The 11991-nt window shown below is 34.8% G+C and overlaps 1 pseudogene; it reads left to right on the top strand.

Annotated features, from left to right (window-relative positions):
- LOC141445660 (glycine receptor subunit alpha-4-like) overlaps window positions 1-6146 on the top strand; it is a 41358-nt pseudogene extending 35212 nt beyond the window's left edge.
- Window positions 6147-11991: the final 5845 nt, after the last annotated feature.

The following is an 11991-nucleotide window of genomic DNA, read 5'->3' as shown; positions in this document are numbered from 1 at the left end:
TCATTCCGCTCAGCTCAGCGGCTGTGCGAGGTGTGTGCGAGGGTAGGTAAATAAAGCGTCATGAAAAACACATTCCCCGCAACACTTCCTTTCAGATCTCTGGTAGAAATACAACGTAAGACCGACTATCTCCCACTGATTAATAAAAAGTTAAATTTTAAAGGTTAAAATACTTTAACCTTGTTTGCAGGTTGCCTGGCTAGACGCTGATACAGGACAAGAGCGCGTGCTGTGGCGAGAAATTGACAAGCTGTCGCGCGTCGTCTTTCCGGCACTATTCCTTCTATTCGTTACCATGTACTGGCCAGTACTGTTGTTAAAAACGAAGACGTCCTCATAACAATCATTTCCAATGTCAATGCATTAAAATGCGGGCAATTTTTATGCATAATGGGCTTGATTACTAAAAATATATTTATCTTACTGACGGACGTCAGGTTAGATTTTCAAAGAATGTCGGACACGTTCGTATTTTTTTGTCGATTAAACAAATAATTATGGACATGTATATACGCATCAAAAGTCCTAGGGATATTTTAAATCCAAGGTAGTTTTGAGTCAAAATAAGTATCTTATATGTCTAGGGACAATGAGTATCCCAAGATTTTTTGATGTGTATTTATCCAGTTTAAGCTCCATGTGACGTCATACCTACGTACAATTTTTACTAAGGAGTGACGTCACTGGCCCGCGCCCCCAAACTATGACGTGCTTCTTCATTTTTTGTTTGATTGAGCAAAGAAAAAATACATGTTCATAGAATAATATTTTTTTTGTTTTAAACTAATTTCAAATGCAGAACTGTTTGTTCTCGGCATACTGCCTTTACAAAGTATTTCTATAGCATCTAATATATTCATTTAATACAAATCTAATTGCCAGCAATTTCAATGGTTCGTGTAAGAGCACTTTTAGCTTCAAATACGCGCGTTACGTTTCAATACTTAAGAATAAATTAATTGGTATTCTGAGGGAGATAGAATTAATATTGCAATGAGAAAAGTGTAAGATCGTTTAGATTACGAGTATAGTCTGCTGAGAGTAATTCTTCTTAAATTTTAGAGCTAATGTTTATTAAACTATATAAATTTGTTATCATCAGAGCTCGAAAATGGTGAGCTGTTTTGAGAGTTTGCATAACATGGACGGACATACTCATATAGGGGTGACCTATATCGAACAGTAGGCGTCCTATGGCTCATATGATACCTATTGATGATGATGATGATAACTCAAATTCATAAATATATGTAGATCACAGTATTTAACAAGTGAACGTCTGGCCCTCGCAAAATTTTACAATATTATAACACTGAAAGTCCGAAAACTTGTCTCTTTACATTGTTTTAAACAAAAGAAACCACTTGAACATTTACGAGGTCTTAAAAATCCTAGACATTAAGCTCACGTAAGATACGAATTCGCCATTAAACGTAAAAAGTTCTAACCTAAAAATCATAGTTGACGGCAGAGATGTGTTTCTGAACTCCATGAATTATTCATAAGACGAGACCGCAAGCCGTATAGCCACTTGGAAAAGTATCAAATTTTAAGATACCGGTGTCACTACTGTAATACAATACTAATATATAAAAAGAAAAGGTATGGTTGTCTGAACCGATCACATCATCATCATCAGCCTTTAATTCGCCGGTCTTCGAACATACCGTAAACTGCTTCAACTTTGCCCTCTGACCCCAACATTGCCTGAGTTGATTAAGAGTTGATAACTTAGCACTCTTATAGGTTTTAAACTTTTATCTACACGGGAATTAGTATTACGGGGGGATAAAGGTTTTAAAACCTAAAGGGTGCTAAGTTATCGACTCTAAATCGAATCAGGCAATGTTGAGGCCAGAGGGCAAAGTTGAAGCAGTTTACGGTAGGCCATCTTCTCTGTTTCTTCATGCCGATCCATTGCCAACGGCAAGCAGGTGGTGGATGGATGCAGTTGCAGTCTTCCTTCCGTCTCATTGGTGGATTTCCTCTACTCCAAGTTAATTGGTGTTGAGTCTCCACTCGAGTGTTCGTTTTTCCTAATGTGATGAAAAATATTGTATGTCGCTCGGGCGGTACTAGAATTACGAACATCGACTCATTAAAGCCCTCAGTCTTCGACTTCGGGCTTCTAATAAACTCTCGTTCGTAATTCCTTGTTAACCGCCCTTAAGACACAATGTACTATTCTGCAGAATGTCAACTTCATAGAAAATTAGTTTAGAGGCGGCAAGAGTGAAAGCTTTTTTTTATTCGACTGGATGGAAAACGAGCAAGTGGGTTTCCTGATGGTAAGAGATCACCACCGCCCATAAACATCTGCAACACCAGGGGTAAGCTCTTGGTATATTATTTTTATGGAAGCATATTGGAGATTATTATTATGGTTACTAGTTTTTAATCGGCATGCTCAATAAATGTTTTGTATTCGAATATAGAACTAACAATATTACAAATTATAAATAATAATGCTGACAAATTCTCCATAAATTTTCTTCAATACGGTGTTTGACAACTAATGAATTTGCCATATTTTAATATTATTTAGAAATATAGAACAGTATTTAGCGCAGAGAAAATTTAAATCGGTTGATAGTTGGATTTATAGTGATTTTTTGAAAAATCTGTATACCTGTCTCTTTCTTAAACGCTTTTCTCTATGCAGCAAGTATGTCGGTACTGGCGTGCGACGTTACATGCCAGTATGTCTTTCTTTGTCTAATCTTGAATTTCAAACCATTATAACTTTGTTATTTGTAAAGGTAGCTTAAAAATTGTTTTTCTATTCGATAACAGGCATTGTGATTTTTTTATTTATAAAACATGTACAAAATAGTCAAATACCGTATTAATGTTTTATTTATGAAAAAGTTTCAAGTGAAGGTATAACCTAACCAACAAAAAGTTGGAAAACCTCCGACTGTTCTCAAAAACGGCTAAACGGATTTTGATAAAACATATCTAAGAACCATCGCTAGAAATCGGTCCACCCGTTTAAGAGCTACGGTGCCGCGTACAGATTCACAGACACACATAGGGGTCAAAATTATAATACCCCTCTTTTTGCGTCGGGGGTTAAAAATAGGTACCTAACTAACTCTTTTTATTTTAGGTTAAGGTATACCGTAGGCGACAGGCTAGCAACCTGTCACTATTGTACCCTTTTTGTCAAACTTAAAACCTAAAATTGCTAAAAGTGATTCCTAAGCGGCAACGTTTCGTGTGCTCTGCCTAACCCATTTGGGAATATAGATGTGATGTTGTGTGTGTGTGTGTGTGTGTGTGTGTGTGTGTGTGTGTGTGTGTGTGTGTGTGTAATTGTGTTTATGTGGCGTGTTTTATTGAAACCAATGAGTTGATAAAAAATGTTTTTTTATTTTATTAATGTATTTATATTTAGCTCATTTTCCTTAAATTAGTTGCGTAACGCGTAGTTAAACATACATTTAAGTCTATGATCTTTCAATTAAACTTGTACAAAATGGAGCACAAATTTAAATAAACTGTACATATTTTACTGCCTATTGCCAAAGGTAATACAAGCACAAAATCTTAGTAGTTATCAAAGTTATTTTGTATGCTGTTATCAATAAAAAATATTGAACATAAGTATGCATGGAACAAAAAATCAGTAAATATAGTTTATTCAAATTAAGATTGGTTTTTGGAGTATTTTTGTATTTTTTATTTCTACTCCAAATTTTGTTACTTTTGCAGTCATCCCGTAAAATCCATATCGATCCATATCCAATCTTAATTTGATTGCTTAATAGCGACATCTCTTGTCCGGGTGAGTGGTTAGTTCCAATGGAGTGCTGAAAGTTTTTTGAAGAGGGCTAAATCATAGATGTCGCTAGTGTCACTGCTTAAGTGACTAAATAAGAAACAAACCAGCTGAGATATGTGGTGCATAGGAGAAATTTGTCTCTGTACTCCTGTCCATGGTGGTGTAGCGGTATAGCACGCAGCACGGAATGCTGAGGATCTGGGTTCGATTCCCAACTCTCTCATTCTCGACTCGTATGCCTTGACGCGAATATAGTTTTCTATTTTTTAATAAACTATGAAATTGATATAATTTGTACAATTTTTTCACCCCCCGCATACGAGAGGTCAAAATTAGACTTAAAAAATGTGTTACTGTTTGCAACTTTTTCTTATCATAATTAAGGTCGCAGCGAGCTTGAACAAAGTAGCAATAACGACATGTTTGTCGTTATTATTACCTTAAAAGTAGATAGTTACTTTACAGGTACTATCACGGGCATTAATTAAGCCACTGTGAAACGTTGTCATAACTAAAGCGAAAATATCTCTCAACAACCTTGACCTTGTCCCTTTAATTAAAACTTTGTTATAAATTTAACATCGTATCATCTTGTTTGAAAATCAAAACATAATACACAGGAAAGTGAATAACACATTAATTTATTAATGCATTTGTAAGTAGTAGGCAAATAAAGAATAAAAAGGATATCGTTGTATTAAGTTTTACTAAATATATAGACCGAATTAATAATTTAATCTTTTTCAATAATCCAAAATATGAATAAGAAATAAAAAAACTTAAATTTTTCTGACTTTTTCGCGATAATACAAGACAGGGGTTTTTTTCGCTTCTATAAAGTGACAGAACACACTGTCCAGCTATAAATCGGAGCGCAGGGACAACTGGTTGTGTTGGACTAGCACTTGGACTCTATCTTGGGTCTTGTTTCATACTCATTGTTTTTTTTACAGATAAATATGATGCAGTCTCTTTTTATTCGGACAAAACAAACAGAGACAGACGGTATCACATTAATCATTTTCCATGAGTGGTGAAACAGCCCCTAAAAGAGCCAAAGTATTTAATTTGGACTTATATTGAGCTGCTGTAAGCATCTCAATTTTACCATTTTAACAGCGTGTTTGATTAACAAGTAATAATTTCGCTGTGACAACGTTCTAATTGTTATTAATTAAAGTCCTTGATGGTACCTATATAAATAGTAAGTGCCTCATACAGCACTCTAGCTTGAGAGCTTTAAGATTGTGATAGTTATTTGTAGAAAAATATTTATAAAAGAGCATTATTTTTCGCGTTCAATTTTTGTTTAGATTTAAATTTAGTTTATAAACAACTTTTAAAGTTACTACTTCTTATTACTAGATTGATATAATATAAAGTTGAAAACTTTAAAAACGTTATAATTATCCTGTAACTAATCTGTAAAATAATAAAATCTTGTGTAAATATTACTATTTTAAGAATTTTTCTCGACAAACACCTTGTAAATGAAAATTTTCAATATGTTCAAACTAAGAAATCATCGTGCTTTTTTAATTGTAATATTTCAACATAAAGTATTTTGTATTGTATGAATCAGGAATTGAAAAATACTTAAAGAAAAAACACAATTTTAAGGAAATGAACCATTATAGTTATATTGCGTAGAGCAGTTGAAAACTCAAAAAATACTTAGTAGGTAAATATTTTTTATTATTAAAAACATTTTTAAGAAACAGTCAAACTATTTTAAAATTAAATAGGTATTACAAAAATGGGCTAACACAATTATCTTCAGTTTAATATTGAAGAGCAGAGTCGCAATTACTTTTGATAGTTGTGCACTGAAAAGGAATATTGCGAAATTTTTAACTTACACACTAAATAAAAATTGGTAAAAAAAATTTTTTTTAGTACCCAGTTTTATTTCGAACAATCAGCTGAACTAAAAAATAATAATAATTTAGTAATCAAGGACACAACGACAAACAAGAAATTGATTTAAGAACGTGGGTTCAACTTGTATTTTTTAGGTGGTCTTGGAAGCATTATATATCCATAGTAAATTCCTTCTCATTTTGTCTATGAGACTCTCCTTATAAACGAGTGTGTGGATCATTTAAGTGACAAAGTTTTAAGTACTACACTTTAGCCTGTAAAGCGAAATCTTTCCCTCTACGAGCTTTTGTACGAAAGTAGGAAGATATTTATAACTCATAAAAAACTGAGCCTCGATTATTGTAATAAAAAATATGTAGGCGATGCTTTGATAGTATAAAATGTCATAAATTATTTTTGTTATTAAGTATTTTATTTTTTAAATAGAGTAATCTGCGAAGAGTAAAATGTTGATTATGAGAATTAAATCGTTTTGAAAGTATTGTTTTTTTTTATTCTTGATTGAATGAGTCTGAGTGTTATTCGATAAAAATGTCTTACATAACTTATAAAAAATCACTTCCGAACGGAATCTGTTTATGGATATCGAAATTATTGTTAATACTAGCCTGTAAATATTTTTTTAGTCAGGCGTTATTTTGCGGAGGTCAATGAACTGAAACAATTACTTTGCTCACCCGCGAACTTATGATAGCTACGTTTATGCAAGAAAATGTGTGTTCATTCAGTTTCATCACCTCTTATTAGTTGCACCTCTAAAGTGTAAGAAAACACTCAAATCACATAAACCAATCTACCACCACCACCAACACACTACACTGACCATCCATCCAAGCCATCTTAAGTGGGAGTCGAAGTGGTCGCCATGGCCGAGATCGGTCGGATCATCATCACACTGACACGTTTCGAACTCAACCAGGAGCTCATCTTCAGACCAACACAACCGTTCACCGTGCTACCAGATGTTAGAACCATGATGATGTTTGAGTCTAACATCTGGTACCATGGTGAACGGCTGGTGTAGTATTGGTATAAGACGCTGTCATTGACTTTACTAAAGCAGTTTTTATAAAGCCACTTGAATTGGCTAAGTGAAAAAAGAAGTTATTGGTCATTATTATTATAATTGATAAGTTCTTTCCTTTTCCCAAATTAGACATTGAAATAGTAAATTTGATTTTACTTCCATATTTTAATTGCTCATTATTGTTATTATTATTTTGAAATTTAATTTAAATTTTCAATTGTAATTTTATTTTTGACTGACATTTAATTGTATTTCGATTACTATTATACAATATTTTATTTGTAAACATTTGGCGATCCTTTTTAGGGTTCCGCAGTCAACTAGGAGCCCTTATAGTTTCGCCATGTCTGTCCGTCTGTCTATCCGCGGCTAAGCTCAGAGACCGTTAGTACTAGAAAGCTGTAATTTGGCAAAAATATACATATCAGTCACGCCGACAAAGTGATAAAATATTTTTTTTTTTGTTTACCTCCAATACATGTAAAACGTCAAGTTTTTTTTTTTCAACCCTATGTTGTGGGGTATTGTTAGATAGGTATTTGAAAATAAATAGGGGTTTGCTAGAACTATTTCTTGATAAAATGAATATTTTCGGAGATGCTCACTCCGAAAGTTAAAAATCCTTCTCGTTCGGAATATCGCAATAAATTGTACATTCCACTGTCAAGATTGTCGCTGGTTGCTAAGAATAGTTATATAATTAGTATCAAAATATTTAACAAGCTGCCTGACACAATAAAATACCTAACCTTCATAAAATTTAAACGAGCCCTGAAAGAGTGGTTGATCGAAAAATGCTTTTATAGTGTTCAGGAGTTTTTGGACTACAAGTGAGTGTATTCCCTAATTTCACATGCCATTTGTGGTAGATTTGAGTGATTTTTGTGCTATTTTTAAGATCTTATTGTACCTAAAATCCTGTGTAATAAATGATTTTGAATTTGAATTTGAATTGGAAAAAAAATGTGTCCCCCCTCTAATTTTTGAATCGCACGTCTAAAAATATGAAAAAATATGTTATTGCATCAGGCGTTACTATGCGTAGGTCCATATCAATAATCTAAAAGAATTTCTTTGCTCACTGTTTGCTCACCCGCGACCTTATGATAGCTAAGTTTATACATATCTTGCATAAACTTCTGATTAAGTTGAAAAAAAAATCCAAGATGCATAAATCATAAAGTTGTGGGTGAGCAAAGAAATTATTTTAGTTCATTAATAAAAAAAAATCACGGAAGTGAAGCTTAATAAAAAGTTTAGAGGAAATTTTATTTTCAATTTGATCAGATGAGCAGTTTTAAAGTTTTTCTAAAAAAATATTTCTTAGGCAAAGTTAAGTTAAGGCAAGGGCGGGAACTACGGAACCCTACACTGAGCATGGCCCGACGTGCTCTTGACTGGTTTTTCTTTAATTTATTTGTTTTGCTATTACGTATAAAAAAGATAAAATATTTACTCATTAAGCGCCTTACGAAAAATTAAGTTACAAAGTCTTTAGAAAAATGATGTTAAATAAGATACAACAATAATATTAGGCGCTTCTTCGTCAGCTAGAAGAGGTTCACTATCGAACAAAGGTTTCTTACTAACTTAGAATGCTGCAAATAAATGACAACTCGTCCTTTGTATCCACCGGTTGCTCGCAACTCTCGCTAATACGTCAGTCCACCTAGCTAGTGGGACCACAGTCAACGCTTCGTCTTTACTTCCATTGGTCGCCACTCGAGGATTTTCCTCCCCCAATGGTTACTGTTCTTCGATCAATGTGACCCGCTCATTGCCAGTTCTGCATATATATATAGCTTTTACCCGCGGCTTCGCACGCGTAAACTATTCGGTCTGGTAGTTGCAATTGAAATTTTCGGGATTTTATAAAGTTCCCCTGGAAATTTCCAAAATTTACATCGTGATCTTCATTGAGGTTGTGTTGTGAATAACTATACAAAATTCAAGACTCTAAACCCAGTGATGAAATTTTTAAATTTTTCCCTATCCAAATAAAATTCAAAATTCAAATCATTTATTCAGTAAATAGGCCGCAATAGGCACTTTTACACGTCATTTTTTAAACAACCAGCGCTTTCGGAAAGACCATCATTGCCAAGAAGAATGCGCCGCAAGAAACTTGTCAGAAAGTAATTTTTTCAAATTAAATAATTACAAATAAAATACTTAAAAACTACAGTAGGTATACAATTAAAGAAAAAATTACAAAATAATAATAATACTAATACAGAGATGTATGGGGCCCTTAATTACAAAACTATGCCGTGGGAATATCGGGATAAAAAGTAGCGTATGTGTTATTCCAGACGTCCTACATAATAAATTTTATGCCTCTAAGCCCAGCGGTTGTTATTTCAACATTTTATACCTAGGTATCCCGTGGGAATATCGGTGATTGCGTATTGCTAATGCATTCAAATGGAGACAGGTTAAAGTGATCTTTTGAGGTCGGTATGACAGATAGCCAGTTAGAGGATTTTGTTTTCATTTGCTCTGTTCGTAGTTGGCGAGAGTTTCTCTTTATATACATGAAATGCTCGTTTAAATGTATTAATATATTAGATAGATAGATATTCTTCTGTCTTGTCAGCGCACATGCTCGTAATAACATATCAAGGCGCTTATCCAAATATTAAACATTGCATTTTTGTTTCTTACATTTGCTAGCAAAATTTAATAATTTTATACGAGTTAGCTACGTGATATTCTTACATTTAGGATGTTGATTGTGAATTCAAAAGTCCTAGACGATTCGTGGTCTTAAATACGTTTGTTCACAGAGTCTTGAAATGAGTATAATTAGCCGCTTTCCGTTAAACTGCAGTCACTGGAAATCACCATCTTGATTGCCTACATATCGTTTGTATAATTATTTTTCATCACACTTGCTCGTAAACAGTGTCGTAACATGCGGGCTACCTTGGCTGCAACCCCCAAATAAAACCTCGACCTTAATGTGCTTGTCATGAAACCCGTGGTCGGTAAATGAGTCATTGCGCGTACACATTTTCTGCCATGAAGCCCAAGGTCGGTAAATGAGTCGGTGCCCGTACTGATGGCGCCGCTGCAGGACTCCATGGACCACCACATGCACACGCACGTTGCGGCGCATGCCGAGGGAGGTAGAGGGCGACGTTGCCAAGAGCACAGCCTAAGGTATCGCCAATATTTTTAATTTTACAAATATAAAATTTCACTCGCAAATGTGATGAAAAACATTGTATGTCGCACGGGCGGTACTAGAATTACGAACATCGACTCATTAAAGCCCTCAGTCTTCGACTTCGGGCTTCTAATAGACTCTCGTTCGTAATTACTTATTTACCGCCCTTAAGACACAATGTACTATTGTGTATTTATTGAGCATTTTGACAAAGGTAAAATTAACATATAGAAAGTGAAAATAAAAATGCCGGTAGCTTTCTCGCATAAGCTCCCGACATTGCTATTTAACTATATACAGCGAGGAAATTCTCCTAGGACATACCGCCATACCGCGGGGGAGTTCTTTTATATATATTTTAACCCCCAGCACAAAAAGAGAGGTGTTATAAGCTTAACGCCAATGACTGTCTGTCTGTCAGTCTGTGCCATCATAGCTCTCAAACAGATTGACCGATTGGGATTTTTTTTTAACGTGAAAGCGAGATTCCATGCGGTGGTTTTTTATACCTATGCATCAGAGGAATTGGTACAGCCATAAGAAATAACTTTGAAATGGCAAGGGTTATCCCAGATATAGCTTTTAATTATTGCTTTGTTTTTTATTAATTATTATCTCTTCGAATGTGTATGTTTTTAATAAGTTACTCAATTTACCACTTAATGAAATGAAAACCACTTTATTTTCTATTACTAAATAGGTACTAGTATTACTGAGAACTTATTGAATTAATTAAACCTTCTTCTACTAGGACTTCAGAACTTACGAGTACTAATCTAAATTTCCAATTAGTCATCACCAAGGACACCAAGTTTAACAAGTTATTATTCCAGTTAATATTTGTAATAAACGTATAATATAAACTTAGAACCTGAGATCCTTGTCTTTCGTGGAAGTCTGTGTGGGAGGCCTAGGTATGTCCAACAGTGAAAGTTCTAGGGCTGATATGATGATGATCCCATCGTGGACCACAATTCCTACAATATTAGGCTAAGGCTTAAGTAAACCCACTTTCTTAAAAAAGTGCACTTTTTTTAAAGCGCAATATACACAAGATGGATTTTTAAATGTTGAACGAAACATCGATTGGTATTAAATAGCTTTAAAAATCAACGTAGAAGAGTTCTTGAATAGAGTTATCGTAGCGAGCTAAGTAGACATAAAGGCAGGTGGACTAATACTGGGTCCGTTGCCTAGTAGGGAATCAGTTACTGTCAAGCTGACCTAATTTGGCAGACACTGCGATGACTTCTATAGGAAGTAAGACAACGTGTCAAACGAATGTCAAAGAATCAAAACTAGAACGTTCTGGCGTGACACCTTGGGTCACCGGGGTCATTTCAGGAAGTCGTCGGCAACGCGTAAGGTCTGAAGCTGTCTCCAGAAGCAAGGATGTCATGAGTAGTGCCTACAACCAATCACGCAAACAGTGCCCTTATTGTAAGTTTTCGGTTACAAAATACGTTTCGATCGCGTTCGCGTTAAAATCTCAATTTGTATGGAAAACACGAACATCGCAAACGTTCCACTAGAGGCGCGTATTGTGTAACCGAAAACTTACACTAAGGCTACAGAACTAGGCGCAATAAGTCGTCGCGTCACAAAAATAGCCCGCTACTACCTACTATCTACCTATAACTTTTGGGAAACTGTACCATCTAAAAATGTGCTACATTTGGCTAAATCATAGAAAGCGCACATTTTGAAAGTATCGACCAATACACTTATTGAGATAGTGCATCTCTATAGAAAGTAATCCTTCAAAAGAAGTACACCTTTAGAAAAGACGCAAATTTCGGATGCAAGCCTAAGCCCGAATCGACTGTTTTGGTGCGTCATTGTTTAGGAAAACGAAAGTGGTTTATGCGGTCAGATTTCCCTATTATGAATACTAATGTTGGTTTCATTAAAGGGGTTTTAGTCGGCTCCCTACGAGTGATTCATGTCAGGGTCGTACGATGACAATGAGATCACACTTCACGGTTTGCGAACTGAGGTGACATAACTAGTGATTGTACTCAACGGAACAGTAAATTTAGCAGTTTTATTTAGCTACTAGATTTTAACCGCGGTTTCACACGCGTACCTAATCCGTTAACAGTAATTGAATTGAAATTCCAGGATTTTAAT

This window comes from Choristoneura fumiferana, chromosome 2 (genome assembly GCF_025370935.1).
Source record: "Choristoneura fumiferana chromosome 2, NRCan_CFum_1, whole genome shotgun sequence".
Lineage (NCBI taxonomy): Eukaryota > Metazoa > Arthropoda > Insecta > Lepidoptera > Tortricidae > Choristoneura > Choristoneura fumiferana.
Note: the sequence above shows the minus strand (reverse complement) of the source record. Positions and strands in the feature narration are given on the sequence as shown.